This window comes from Protobothrops mucrosquamatus, unplaced genomic scaffold (assembly GCF_001527695.2).
Source record: "Protobothrops mucrosquamatus isolate PMUCROS unplaced genomic scaffold, P.Mucros_1.0 scaffold131, whole genome shotgun sequence".
In the NCBI taxonomy this organism is placed as follows: domain Eukaryota; kingdom Metazoa; phylum Chordata; class Lepidosauria; order Squamata; family Viperidae; genus Protobothrops; species Protobothrops mucrosquamatus.
This window is the reverse complement of record NW_015386498.1, coordinates 829121-845067: the sequence shown is the minus strand read 5'-3', so window position 1 is coordinate 845067 and position 15947 is coordinate 829121.

Here is a 15947-nt window from a genome sequence, read left to right as displayed (position 1 = left end):
AAAATGACTTCCTAGATAGAAGACCTAGAAGGAGGCAAGATTATTCAGGTCATTAGAGTGCATAGCATTAGTATTAAGATTTGAACATCAACAATATCAGTATGTATATGTATATATTTATTTATTTAAATTTATTTATTTATTTATTTATTTATTTATTTACCATCCATCTCCCTCAGAGATGGGCTCTGGGCACTGTACAATACATTGGCTGTCTCTGGATATATTGCCATGATGTGCTTAGGACCAGCTTGTCCTCCTATGAGCTGGCGTCCAGAGAGACATCCAAGAAAGTGTACAAGAAGACCAACGTAGTCCTCTTCCTTTTCCTCTCTAGTAGAAACTCTTTGATTGAGGGGTCTGTAGCATATCTTCCCTGCTAGAATGAGTGGGATGGGATGATGGGATGGGTCAAAGCCATTTCCATAGGTAGCCTGGCCATATGTCATGTAGGGCTTTTATGTCTTGAATTGGCTCCAAAAGCAAAAGGGTACAGTTCTCAGAGGAAAGGTATTATATGTATCTTTCTTTGTGCGCCCAGTATGGCTCAGTGGCCATATTTTACACCAGCTGAAGTTTCTGGATTCTTTCAAGGGTATGTATGTATAACCTGCTTGTAATTTGAAATTGACACATAATGTTGAGTCATTTCAAACAAGGCAAAACTGTTGTTGATATTAAAGTTCCTAATAAATTTGTATGGTAAATATCAGGCTTCTCAATATCATCCCTAGAAGTGGCATTAGATGATCATATTATAAGGCAGAAATACAGATTGTATACCGCCATGCCTATATTAAGCCACTGTGACAGATCATGTGTTGAGTAAAGAAATCGTTACTTTTTTATCTATTTATTCAATGACTGCTCCACTCACAGATAGTGCTTCAAATAAGTGACAGAGCAATAAAGAGGGAAAAAAAGCATATGGCAGTTTTGCAGTTGGGTGCAAAATCTATGCAAAAAACATAGATTCACTGAAAAAGTTAAGCTATGTACATGTCAATTCCAGGCACATTAAAATAATATCTTGCAGCAAAGTAACAAACTTTAAAATAACAGTAGAAGGTGGAAAGTCATTGTGAGATTAAAAGAAGTTTCAGTGTGTGTGTCTCTGTGTGTTTGTATGTGATGTCATGTGTCTTGTATCATCATGCAATGATATAAATTGCATAATTCATGTTTCTTACATGACAAGTCAAGTTTTTGTAGATTGTACCAAATATTTATGGTCACCCTTACCTCAGACATTCTGAGAATAGTCAAGCATTATTTCCCATGATCACTTTTTTGTGAGAATATCTAAAATTCAAATATATACTAAGTACCATGGCAATAGATTTTGTTCCCAAAGACTATACTGAGATTCCTTCAAAATGTTTTTTTAACAACTCTTGTAAGAATTTAAGTCTGGATAGATTTTGTACCATTCCATTCTCCTTTCAGGAGGTTGACGATCATGAATTGCCACTATGTGTACTTTTATTAATGGTTGACTATGGGATAGACATTTAATTGAATCTGTGTAATTTAATTAATTTAAATTTAGACATTGCTCAAGGCTTCTATCTCTTCTACATTCAATGCCCTGGATCAATTCAAATTGGCTCATCCACTTTTAAGAGTGTTTTCTCATTCCAGGGTACAAGACTGTTTCAGAGACTTATCTGTACAAGTATCAGCCTTCTGAAGTAGATCAGGTCATGAAAGTGACTCTGGGAAAAAAAGAACTATTTTTATTGACATAAATTATAGTAACAGAATCATGCAAGTCTGATTGTGCTTTATCTCCTTTCCCTCTTAAATCACAGTGAATCAGGAAAGACTTTGCCTATTTAACTTTGGAATACTATTTTGTTTTCCAGGACAAGGAATGTTTCAACCTTCTTTGTTCATGTAATGATGATTGCCTATTTCCCCAAGGTCATTTCCCTCATTCTCTATACCATGTTTCCCTGAAAATAAGACTGGGTCTTATTTATTTATTTTTGCCTCCAAAAGAGGCACCAGGTCTTATTTTCGGAGAGGTGTCTTTCCTCCGGCACCGACAGCCCTGCCTGGCCAGTCCACTTCTTCTGGGGCTGAAGGAGCAGCTTCATTCTGCAGCTGCATTCCGGCCTGCATTTTGTAGGCAGACCTTTCTGGAAGGCCTCTGCAGCTGAGTACTGAGCTATGGATTCAATCGGTCCTCAGTCCTCGGCTGCAGAGATCTTGCAGAACTGAGCTATGGATTCAATCTTGGCTGCACAGAAAGGCCTGTGACTGAGAAATGCAGGCCTGGCTGCAAGGTAAGTAGGTACGGGGCATGTGGGCAAATCCACACCCCTACCCCCGCCCTAGCTTGATTTTTAAGTGTGCCTCACCCCAAAACTAGGCCTTATTTTTCGGGTAAGGTTTATATTAGGTCCACCCCCAAAAATCAAACTAGGGCTTATTTTCAGGGCAGGCCTTACTTTTGGGGAAACATGGTAATAAATTCCAGTAAGCACAGTTTTACTTTTTCTGTCCTTTGGCCTTCACAGAGCTTCAGAACCTTATACAACAGCAGAATTAATATGAAAAGCCCCAGGAAGGGAAGTAGACAAGATATGGTCTCCGTAGTCATATACTAACTTTTAAATAGTAAAGTTTTCAGAACTGATTAGTTGGTTTGTTTTTCTAGCTATGGAAATTCCAAAATAATTTGGATGGGATATTGAAGTTTTGGGAAATGTCTGCAATCCAAATCATGAACATAAGGGCATTTTTCACTCTGCTGTTTCAATAAGATCCTCTCTATGAGATTCTCATTTGATATTTTACTATCCTTCAGTATAGGATATTCTTTATCCCTCTTAAATTTTACTATCTAGGATCATCAGTTAGTGATCATCAATTATTCATGATACCTACACTGGAGAAATGAGGAGCCCTACACCAGAATTTCTGAAATCTCTTAGCTGATGTGCTCATTGCTTGATTTCTTCTAGAAACAATCCTATTTTCTGCTGCAACTTTGATTTGCTTCTATAGCAATACTCATATTCTCTACAACAAAAGACTTGCTACCCTAAGAATAATATAGTGGAAAAGCTAAATAGGTTTGTTCAAGTTGTGTTTAATTCATTTTGGTCAATGTAACCTATAAAGAAGTTAACATTTTTAATGTGCTAACTCCTCCCAAACATAAATCTGAATGTGAAATGCAATGTAAAAACAAAATATTGGCTTTTCTTTGTTTGTTTGTTTGTTTTGTCTCAAAAAATAAGATACTCTGCCTGCCATTCACCATCTCCATCCACTGAAGAATTCAAAAATAATTTATCACTGATTTACTCTAGATACAGAATCAATTATTTATTGCAATGTCTGGATTATATGAAGTAAGTGTATAGCCACCAGTGTTTCAGTAAGTCACATACTTTAAAAAAAACTATTTGTAATGAATAATAATAGGGTTAAACTTCTGAAGCAATATAATGGTTGAAAATTATAGGGTTTTCCCAACTGCAAAATAATTATTATCATATATGGTGCTTTTCCAGAAAAACTACTAGTTGTTGATGTTATGAAAATATTATGCCTATTAAATTATTATTGTAAGATTCTTTGACCTTGATTGGCGAGTTCTGTAGGGAAATCTACAGCACTGATACTCATTATTTTATTATGCTTTCTCTTTCTTTATAGAATTAAGAATATATAATTTCATTCTATATTCTTTACAGTAGTCTTCCACCACTTGATCCTGTCCAGATATTAGAATATTATCCAACACTGTGAAATGCACATTTATTCCATGTTCTGGTTCAGAAGCTTTATTTTTTTAAGACTAAATTGTTTTGTGGTTTAGATTTTTATTTTTATTTGCTATGCTATATTTTATTAATCTCTTGATTCTTTGGTGGTAGTATATAAAAAAATTAATTATTATCAACAGTAAGCACATCACCATCACTATAATCCTTCCCAACCTCACAGTAACAACATATATTCAGGTCATTCTTGTATAAATGGTCAATGCAGAGCATGTCCTAAATGGCACAAAGCACATACATATTTCTGCTTGCATATGTGAGAAGAGATCAGTTCATGACTCTTCAACAAGCATTGTGCTGTGCACTTTCTCTTTGACTCTCCTGCTGACAAAATATGTTAAACTGTTAATCTTATATGAAGGAGCTTTGGTTTTTATAACATCCTCCTCCTCTTCTCCCTCCTCCACTTTTCCATTTATCTAAAATTCTACAAAGCATATAGAAACCATATTCTTGAGGATTTAGATAAAAGCAATAGCTACACTGAAACAATACTTTTAGTATATCATTGTGTAAGAAAACTAAATTTAACTATGACTAAACACAGAACAGAGCATTTTCCCCATCTAATATTTGATATCTTCCTGAAAATGAGAAATTACTTTAAATAATAATTCCACCCAGAAGATGGATGAAAACCAGTATGCTAATAAATACTAACACTAAACTCATATGCCTCACTTTTGATATAATGTTATTTTCATTTGAAGTAATTTTTCCAGTGGGAAAATGACATAACTTAGAAATAACATTATGTTTCAGGATCCAATCTGAGACAATCACTGTGACCAAATGTTTATTCTTCCAAGCTTTCAGGCTCATGCTGAAGCCCATCATCAGTGAATTTCTCTGCCTGAAAGTTAGGAAGAAAAAAAATCTTTGGTCTCAGTGATTGACTCAGATTGGATCCTGTAACATTATCCTGGGACTTGTATATTTTCCTTATTCCACAACATTATGTTTCTCCAAAATTTATATTTAACATGATTCTATCCCATTTTTTAATTTTTCATGAAGTTCATGCTGGTTTAATTTTTGCAGGCTATATTTTCTTTTCAAAATTATAAAGAAATGAAAATGAAACCAGGATATTTAATTTATGCATGCATGTAAAAATCAAATGTTTAAATAGAATTTATACACATTGAGTAGAAATTTCAACTGATTTTTTTAAAACTGACTTGCTTTGAAAGAAGCCTTTGTAATTAGATGGGCTTTACTGACGTGGCATCATTTCCTAGAGGGGAGCAAGGTGCCTTTTGTATGGACTGATCACAAAAACTTAGAAGCATTGAAAACTCCCTGTAAACTATCTCCCAAACAAGTATGCTGAGCGCAATATTTTAATCATTTTAATTCCGCCCTTAAGTATATACCAGACGGGAAGAATTTCTTGGCTGATGCTCTATCCAGATTACCCCAGTATAAAAGCCAACACGAATAGGTTATTGATTCCATTATGTCTGAACCACAGGTTGTCTCTCAGATAACCCACAGAGACCCCAATCTGCAAAAACTCCTGAACCTGATGATCCGTTGACAAAGAAGTTAAAACAGGAAGTGATTAATAATCAATAGTTAAGAACAATAAAACCATCCTAACTCATAGGGATGGGTTGACTTGGAAGGGGGGGAATTATATTTACCTAATTCACTCAGACTCCAAGTGCTCCAACACAGCGATGATGCAAAACGGGCTGATCACTTTGGTTACTTGAAAATGCTGCATTTAATTCGGAGGCAGGTTTGGTGGCCAGGCTTAAAGAAAGATGTGGAGAACTATGTAAAAAGCTGTGCAGTCTGTGCTACCATGAAAAAAATTCCAAGGAAACCCCCTGGACTATTGCAGCCTGTTGCAGATTCTTCCCAACCCTGGGAAGAGATTGCTATCATCAAATTACCTGAAAGCAGGGGAAATACAGTAATATAGACTGTGATTGATCTTTTTTCAAAGCAGGCTCATTTCATTGCCTGCTCCAGCCTCCCGTCTGCCCAGAAACTGGCTAATATGTTCCTTAAACACATTTACAGACTACACAGCGCACCAGAGCATGTGATCTCTGACAGGGGGGTACAATTCATGGCTAAAATCTGGAGAAACTTTCTAAAAATAATTGGCTCTATGCAAGGACTGTCATCATCTTTTCATCCGTCTATGAATAGGGTGGCTGAAAAAGTGAACGCAATGGTGCAGCAACATCTTAGATGCTATGTGGATTACCAAAAAATGAACTGGTTGACTGCCTCCTTTTCGCTGAAGTGGCTTACAACAACACTGTCCACAGTAGCACTAGATGTATGCCTTTAAAAATCACCAATGGAAGGGATTTCATCCCAATGCCTGAATACCCCTAGGAACCATCTGCCTCTCAGATTTTAGATCAATGGGTGTCAGATTGGAAGGGAGTGTGGGACAATGCAAAGAAAGCTTTGAAAAAGTCCTCAAAGACATATAAAAAACAAGCAGATAAGAAGATAAGAAAAGCACCCCAAAGGTTCTTTTGTGTGGGGGAAAAGGTTTATCTGTTCATGAAGTATTTGAAACTCAAATTACCTAGCAAAAATACTTGGGACCTTTCCCCATAATGCAAATTTTAAACTCAGTTACTGTAGAACTAAAGCCCCCTCGACTTTTAGGGAGGATTCACCCAGTATTTCACTGCAGCTTATTGAAACCTTTCAGAGAATTGACTCTGAGGTTCCCTCCCAAGAAAGCCCCTGGTCCCCTTGTGGTGGCTGGAGAGACTCATTATGAAGTGAAACATATTCGCGATGCTAGATTGTATAAAGGAAAATTGCAATACTTGGTGCAGTGGAAGGGCTACCCATTATCAAAGGCTACATGGGTGAAGTGTACTGATATAAAAGCTGATAGATTTATTCGTAAATTCTATGATAAACATCCGAACAAACCAAACGGAACTTCTTAACTAATGCTTTTGCTTGCTTTACGGGACTTCTCCTTTCTGTTAAGGGGGGGCTGGATTTCAGCGCTGTGACAATTGAAAAAAAAATACCTTTTGGTTTCATTCTGCTTTTTTCTGTTGTTTGGTATTTTCAGATGGAGAAGGGGGGAAGGGGGAATGCTTGTGCTAATTCAGTTAGCCATAACCATTGCAACTGTGAGAATCAAGGTCAATGTTAGATAAAGTTTTGGCGGGTTGAAGAGTTGGGAGGAGAGCCCACATTTTGAAATAATTGGTGAATGTGATTTATGACAGTCTTTCTGGGGTGGTAATTGCAACTTGTTACTTTGTAGCAAGGGGAGGGAACTTTAGTCTTGGGTTCAACTATGTAAGTGCCGATACTTTGTTTCCTGAATAAAATGTTCTTTGAGGAATAAATCTTTGCCTTGAAGTTCTTTTAAATGGCTTCATCTATCGGAACCATGACAATTATCAGTGCATGTAACATGGAAGTGTGTGTGGACAAGAATATCAACCTAGCTGTCAATCAAAATCAAGCTTTTAATAATGAGTGCCACACCAAGTGCACTAATCAAACAGATGGTAAGAAAATAGGGGAACTCAGGCACCACACAAGTTATGTAGAAAGTAAACACAGGGTCAGTATTAAAGGACTCAAATGTCTATACACCAATGCACAGAGTATGAGCAATAAACAGGGTGAACTAGAAATTCAGATAACGAGAGCAGATATAATATTGTTGCCATTATGGAAACTTGGTGGGATGAAACCCACAAATGGAACACACATTTAGAGGGATTTAAATTATTTAAAAGAAACAGACTGGATTGGAGGCTAAAACATATAAGGAACGGTTGCTGGAACTGGGTATGTCTAGTTTAATGAAGAGAAGGACGAAGGATGACATGATAGCACTGCTCCAATATCTCAGGGGTTGCCACAAAGAAGAGGGAGTCAAGCTATTCTCCAAAGCAATTGAAGGCAAGACAAGAAGCAATGGATGAAAACTAACCAAAGAGAGAAGCAACCTAGAACTAAGGAGAAATTTCCTGACAGAACAATTAATCAATGGAACAACCTGCCTCCAGAAGCTGTGAATTCTCCAGCACTGGAGATGGATAATCCACCAATGAGTTTAGACTGTATTCCTGCCCAATCAGATCAAGTCAGCCAAAGTTGCCATGGCCATCCTGGACCATAGATCCCAGTCTTGACTTGATCTTGCCCAGGACAGACGTGTAAGTTTGGCTCTTAGGCAGGTATAGTCTAAACTATTTGTGGATTTTCCATTTTCCTAATTGCTGGTTGTGCTGGGCTTAGCACAAATAAATTTGGTTTTTCCAATTGGCAGGTTTGCCCATCTTCTTCCGATTCAGGAGTCTCAAAATTTTCTTTGAATTTTCTGATTCCTGACTTTGGGGGGGGGGGGATACAACAATTTGCTTCTAAAGAAGGGGCTCCTTCTTTCCCTTTCCCCTCTCCCCATCCCAGCAAACAAGCTACTCACTGCGGACTAACGGCTGTTAGTCCCCAGTGCGCCTTGAAGCACTTTGCCTTCCTACCAGAGCTTGCGGCTGCAGCTCCGATGTCCGTTTACAAGGAGGAGGCTTTCTTCTTCATGCTGGAGGTTTGCCTTCATTAATCTTGCATTCTTGGGGTTTTTTGGTGTAGCGGTTGCAACTTCAACCCTCCGGATCTGAACTTCGGCGCCAGCTGCTTCCCTTAGCTTGTGGCCACACGATTGCCTGGCTATCGCCCAGAGACGCGCGCATGCACAGGCATCGGCGCTGATCAGCTGTTAGGCGGCTGATCCGTGAATTAAAGAGCTCCATTTTCACCTTTTTGGTTCCTCTGCCTCCCAGAACGGTTCTTTATTGTACTAGGCAGTGTCCCCACAGCATCGGGCTTCTCCTGCTCAGACCCTCGGGCCTCGACAGATTCAGTCGTTCTCCATGCGCAGCCGCCATCTTGATCCACATGGTCACGGAGAAATCTGCTCCCCTCCTAGCGAATTTCGGAGGAAGGGATCCCTCCTCTTTGATTACTGTTCTTTATTAGCTGTTCTTTCCCTCTGAAGGGGGAAATTGGCTGGAGGGGGGTGCATTAAGAAGACAGGGACACCACTTTATCACCTAGGCAGGCCGCCATTTTGTGAGCCGGCCGCCATTTTGAAAGTGGATTAGGCCTATTTCTGGCCTGAGGCCTGCAATTTGGGTTTAAATATATATACCTCCAGGCTCACCTGGAGCAAAGATCCAACACAGGCTCACAGGCCTTTTTTAAAATCTGGAAGGTCTTTTTCAGAAGCAGGTTCTCTTGCCCCTCTTTTTTCAGGTTTGGTGTCTCCTGGCCTCGCCTTGCCCGTAACGAACTTAACCCAGTCTGACTGGGTTTGCCAAATTACCAATTGGAGACTGGGAGTACCCTGTCGTGCTCCTGTCATTATCCACACAAGAGTGTTCATCTGGATTCCAGGTGCCCCCGGCAGTGCACCTGTCCTTATCCTCAATAGATTTAACCAGATTCCAGGCACCCCTTGTAGTGTGTCTGTCCTTATCCATGTAACAGCTTTAGTTGGATTCCAGGTGCCCCTTTTTTCCGTGTGTCTGTCCTTATCCAAGAAGTAGCTGTACCTGGGTTCCAGGCGTCCCATACAGTGCGTCTGTCCTTACCCAGGGTATAATACTCTCTAGATACCAGGGGTCCCCCATCGTGCTCCTGGCTATCAGAGAATGGAGGCTTCTGCTCCTTCTTTGAAGGGCGCTTTGCCATCTTCATCAGCCCTAACGAGTTCTACTCCATCTAGTCTGGAGGGCACTGACAAGACTGCGACCAAAACCAAGGTCAGATCTACCAGCAAGACCTCCAAGAGGGCTGAAAAGCAGGCAAGCCAGAGACATCAAGCCCTAGAAAAGGAGTTCTCAAGGGCACAGAAGATAGCCAGGTTAGACACCTCTCAGGCTGAGGGATTGAGGTATGACTTAACCCTGGGGCCCCCAACCTTCCCCCCGGGAGGATGGTCAATGGGCGAACCTTCCTACTCCCCTGTACAGTATGGGGCGGGCAGAACTCCCAACATTCCCCAATCCTCAGCTACACATCATGGGGCCCCTGAGGCCACCTTCACTCCCACTGCGGCCGGACTTCGGCCTAGCGAACCTGTCATCTTCCCCTCAGAGGATTGTCTGGCCTTTCTGATTGCACAAGCAGTAGACTGCGCTCTTGACGCCAGGGCGCTAACTCCCAGACCAGTGGCTACTGCCCCCATTCCTATCCATCATTCGGTTGACGAAACTTATTATGCACCTTCCCCCCCATCTGGGTCCACGTGTTCTGAGGGTTTGTCCCTTCATGACCAGGACATTGAACAAGGGATTCCCATGTCGGAGGAGGAGGAACCTCCTCCCGAAGCCCCTTCATTTAGTGGTCTGTTCAATCCTTCCTCCTTTGTTACTTTGCTCCGCAAGGCCACATCTACAGCCCATCTTGGGCCTGAACCTTCCCCAACAACAACCACTATCTCCCCTGACTCAGAGGCAGATCCTAACTTCACCGAACCGGTTGAAGCACTGGCATGCCAATGCCAAGTCAAAGTGGCATCTGTCGGCTGCTCCATACCAGGGAGGCAAACTGTTTGGAGACGCCTTGACTCCTTATCTCACTGAGAATAATAACAAGCGCAAAGTTCTTAATCACCTCCTTAAAAAACCAGATAAACGCTCAAATTACTACCCTCGTAGACAGTCCTTTCATGCTGGGGCCAGGTATAACTACACCCAGCCCTTCCGCCCCTTTCCGGCCAGGCAGGACAGGCAGGAGAGACAGCCTGACAGACAGACGGCCAAACCCAGACAACAATTTCAGGGTAAACGGCCCTTTCGGGGGAATGGCCGTCCATTCCGCCGCTCCAGGTGACTCCCCGGCGGTCCCTCCCATAGGGGGCAGACTCTGTCTCTTTGCCCACCAATGGGAGACAACCACCACGGACGCATGGGTGCTCAACACCGTACATCACGGCCTTTACCTGGAGTTCATCTCCAACCCCCCAAATCGGTTTCTCTCTTGTCCATACCCCCGAAATCAAGCAAAGAAAAGATTGATGGACGAAGCCGTCCAGCATCTACTAGACATACAGGCCATAGAACCGGTACCAGTGGACCAGAGAGGTCGGGGATTTTATTCCATCCTCTTCATTGTTACCAAGATGTTGGGCAGATGGAGAGCCATTTTAGATCTCAAAGGCTTGAATTATCATCTTGCATACCGCAAATTCAAGATGCAAATGCTCCGCTCCATCTTGGGAAGGGTAAGAAAAGGGGACTTCCTGACGTCCATCGACCTCACGGAAGCATACCTTCATATCCCCATCTCTCTCGCCCATGGATGGTTTCTAAGATTTGCTCACAAAGGTCGTCATTTTCAGTACAGGGCACTACCTTTTGGCCTCTCATCGACTCCCAGGGTGTTTACCAAGATCCTGGCGGTTCTAGCAGCTCACTTAAGGATGATACCAGTCAGAGTCCAATGTTACCTGGACGACATTTTGATCCAGTCATTGTCCATCCAGTCCGCCAGGACAGACCTCAAACTGGTGGTAAAGCTGCTCCAGGATCACGGGTTCTCAGTAAACTTCCCCAAGAGCCACATGGTTCCCACGACAAGACTGTTACACCTCGGGGCCATCATAGACACGGTGGAGTGCTGGGTGTATTTATCTCAAGAGTGCCAGGACAACATAAGAGAGTCAGTCCTCCAAGTACGCAGGGGCCGAACAGTATCTTTAATCAGCCTCTCCAAATTGTTAGGGCAGATGATCTTGGCCATAGCAATCGTACCGTGGTCCAGGCTCCACTCCAGAGAACTGCAGTGGTTCCTACTCCCTTTCCAGAGGCAGAACCTCAGTGCCTCTCATCAAAGGGTGAGGCTCCCACCTCAGGTATCGCGCTCCCTCACCTGGTGGCTGTCACCCGCCATGCTCAGGGGGTCATTTTTCAAGGAACCAGATCGGACACTGATTACAACTGATGCCAGCCTGTTCGGCTGGGGTGCACACCTTCGATCGCTGTGGGCACAGGGCCGTTGCTCCCACTCGGACCTCCGGCACGACATAAATTGGCTGGAACTATGAGCCATACATCTAGCCCTCCGCCACTTTCACAGCCTGGTAAGACGGCACCACGTACTGGTCCTCATGGACAACATAACTGCCAAAGCTCATGTAAACTGACAGGGGGGTACTCGGTCTCAAGCTCTGCTGACTGAGTCGCTCTTACTGGGATCCTGGGCAGAACACAATCTGGCTTCCATCAAAGCCGATCATATTTCAGGGAAGGTGAACACTCAGGCCAACATTCTGAGCAGGGCGACAGTAGATCACTCAGAATGGCGCCTCCATCCGAGGGTCTTCAAAGAAATTTGCCACTGTTTCGGCCTACCGCTGTTGGACCTCTTTGCGTCCCCGAACAACGCCCAGGGAATCGGGAGGTTCTTCTCCCGATTCCCAGTTCCAGGGGTGGAACAGGCAGATGCGCTTCGGTGTCCATGGCCTCGGGGTCTGCTTTATGCCTTCCTGCCTCTCCCCCTTCTCCTGGCGGTAATTCACAAACTTCTCCGGGAGCGAGTGGAGATTCTCCTAGTGGCTCCTTATTGGCCAAGGAGGCCTTGGTTTGCCGATCTGATGAACCTCTCCATTGCAGATCCATGGCAGATTCCTCCGGACCGGGTTTTGCTCAGCCAGGTGGCCATTCTCCATCCAGACTCCCAATGGCTCCAGCTAGCCATCTGGCACTTGAGTGCTCAATCTTTTCGCAGCAATTTTGCTCACCAGAGGTCATTGAAATAATCCAGGCTTCCCGTCACCCTTCCACAAACTGTATTTCCGAGGCCACGTGGAAGAACTTTCGCTCCTGGTGTTCTGGTCGACACTTGTCACTCTCGGATCTCACGATTCCCCGTATTCTGGAATACCTGTTAGAGGGTCTGGAGAAGGGCTTAGCCCCAAACACTTTGCGCAGACAGATAGCGGCCCTCTCCACGGTCCTCACCTGTGATTCCGTGGGGTCATTGGGTCATCACCCCTTGCTTCGCTCATTCCTTAAGGGGGCAGCGAATACCAGACCCCCCACAGTACACAGGTACCCTTCATGGGAGCTACCACGGGTACTTCGGGCTCTGACCAAGTCTCCTTTCGAGCCCCTCAGGACATGCGACGTTCGTTACCTGTCCCACAAGGTGGCCTTCTTGCTGGCAATCACATCTGCATGACGTATTTCAGAGTCCTGAGTCCTGTAACCCATTTTTCACCAGATATCCAGGAATTCTAACATCCAACACGGACCTTGTTAACCCGGGCGACATCCGAGTCGGTATGGCATTCTGAAATTTACATCTCACCATATTTTTTATGGGAGAGACACTCTTTGTCTGACTCCTCTGATGAGACCTGTCCAGTATGGTTGAACCTCTGGCATAGCTCTCATCTTCCTCAGAGTACACAAGTCCCACAACCACGTCAAGATAGTGCCTCACTGGGGGATTATTATTATTATTATTATTATTATTATTATTATTAACAATAATAGTAATAATAGTAATAATAGTAATAATAATAATAATAATAACTTTCACAGAACTTGTTTATCAAACTGTATTTTCCTACATATGAGATAAACCTAATGTATACAGTATAAAGCTTAGTATATGATTAACTTCTGAGAGTAAGTTACATTTAAAGCTGCAGGTGCACACACAACAAGGAATATATGCCTAGGACTTTACTAAAGGTAGATTTGAAGACTAGAGACAGTGTGCTTTATATCAGACACAGAATAACAAGAGCAGGAATGGACTATTTATCATTTATATCCTTGCTTTCTAATTAGATCATACTGGCAAACATATATATTATAATGAATAACAAACACAGAATACCTTCCAATATGCTGATATAAGAACTAAAAATCTTGACTAATAAGTCCTCAATCTTAAACTGATTGAATTCTCCATTATGTTCTAATGTTTTAACATAACAAATAATTAAAAAGTGATTTTTTTTCTTTTTTAAACTTTAACTTTTTAGCCTTTTTAACTTGGTATTTTAATCAATTTTAACCCATTTTAACCTGTTTTTAAACTCTATTTGACTTTTTATAAAAGTATATATATTGGAGAGGCTACCATTTTGTTTTACCTACATTTTAACAACTCTACAAGCCAGGACTTTCAAGAATGGGAAATAGGAGAAAGAGACAGCACACACACTTGGCAACACAGAGTTCCTCCAAGCCACTGAAGCAGCAGAAAATGGAAGATTACGCTGCAAGTAGACAGTCTGCTCCAATAAGTAACTCATATCCAGTCTCCTTACCAAATAGATCTAACTTATGTGACTCATTGGAATAGGATTTACAAACCAAACTTGAAAGCAAACAGCATACAGAACTTTCTGCTCTCACAGAAAATATCTTCCCTCCTTGGAATTCAGCGGTCTGCTCAGCAGCAGCTTTCCTTGCACAGGATGGGAATGTAACAAATTTGAAAAGGGAGAATGCAACAGACTTCCCTTCCAGACAATGTTTACTTACAGCTCAAACTGTAAATTCAATCTATGAACTTTTATCAACTGTCATAAATCAGGTTGACTGCTTGAAAGAGTCCTTTGTGAAGTTTATTAAGAGTCACTCAAATATTGCAGAAGAACCTTGGGGCTACCTTTGCTGTTGTGGATGATGTCCACATAGTCTTGCAAAACATGACTAATTCTTGGTTAAATGCATCTAATAACAATTATTATAATTATCTTCCAAGTACCCCTACTGAGAACATGAATTGACTATACAAAGGCCAGTGCAAGAAAAATACTTTAAACATTATGCCATGGAATGTAGCTAGGTGGTATCGATTTAGAGACCTTAATTACTCTGATCCTCTGATAGATAAGGATATCATTTTGGTGCAAGAGACTTCGACCGTTGATGATCTCCTGCTTAATGGCTGTCATTCATATAAGCTAGAAGCAAGGCCAGGCAGAGGCCCAGGGAAACTGAAAGGAGGGCTGGGTATATTTATTTCTACCAACATGAGAACAGAGCCCACACTTTAAAACATATGGCTTTGGCTTTTATTTTCAAGTTGGACTTGGTCCTGCTTTTAATAATTAATGTTTATCTACCTCCATCGCTAAGAAAAGCTGAAACCACTGCTGTATGGCTGGAGTTGAAACACTATATTAGTAAACTCCTCATGGAATACCCAAATGCCAGGGTCCTACTAGGGGAAGACTTCAATGCTAGATTGGGACCAGACAATTATACATTATTTACAAAATACGATCAACATCCACCATCAGAGTTCCCATACAAACCAGCACCTCCCTGACATGATTCTCTAAAGATAGTAGAGCTAATTATGCTGGCCTCTGTCTTGCAAAGATGACAAATAAATTTAACTTTTTCATATCCAATGGTTCGTGGGCTGGCAATTTATTATATCCTGGCAATTTTACATTTATGGCAGGGACCATAACTAGCACCACTGATTATATCCTAACTTCTATGGACTTACTACTTTATATAGAAAATTTTGAAGTCCTATCTTACCTAGAAAGTGATCATCTACCATGGTATATACACATGAAGTCCTTTATCTGACACATGTCCTCAGGGGACTATTTTATTCCTGCAATTTCTACAACAGGCCTATCAAGATGTCAGGTCAAATGGACCCAACAACTTGACCAGAAGGTGAAGAGAGCCTATCAGAGGAAAACTTTCAAAAAATCCACTCAGCCTTTATATCATCCAACCCTACTCAAGATTTACTAGAACTATATAAAACATAGTTCATAAGCTACAACCATGACTGAAAATTCTTAGCTAAGAGGCTCTGCATAGCCTTCAAACCAAGGTTTGAGAAGAAATGTGTAGAAACCCAGAAAGCTCTTACCTTGGTATTTAAGGAGTACAAAAGTGAGACTGGAAATGGCAATAAAACAACTCTTAAACCGTTACTCACACTCAAAAAACAATTTAAGCAATTGATTGCACTCAAGAAGAGACAAGACACAAGGTCTTCCTGGGAACAGCTCATTGAGGCAGCAAAGCAAAATAACATTTCCTTATTCTGGCGTCTAATAGCTTGCCACTCTGAAAGAATATATACCCTATTAGACTCTCATATACATCCTACAACCTGGGAACTCCACTTTCGGAGAATGTTTGAAGA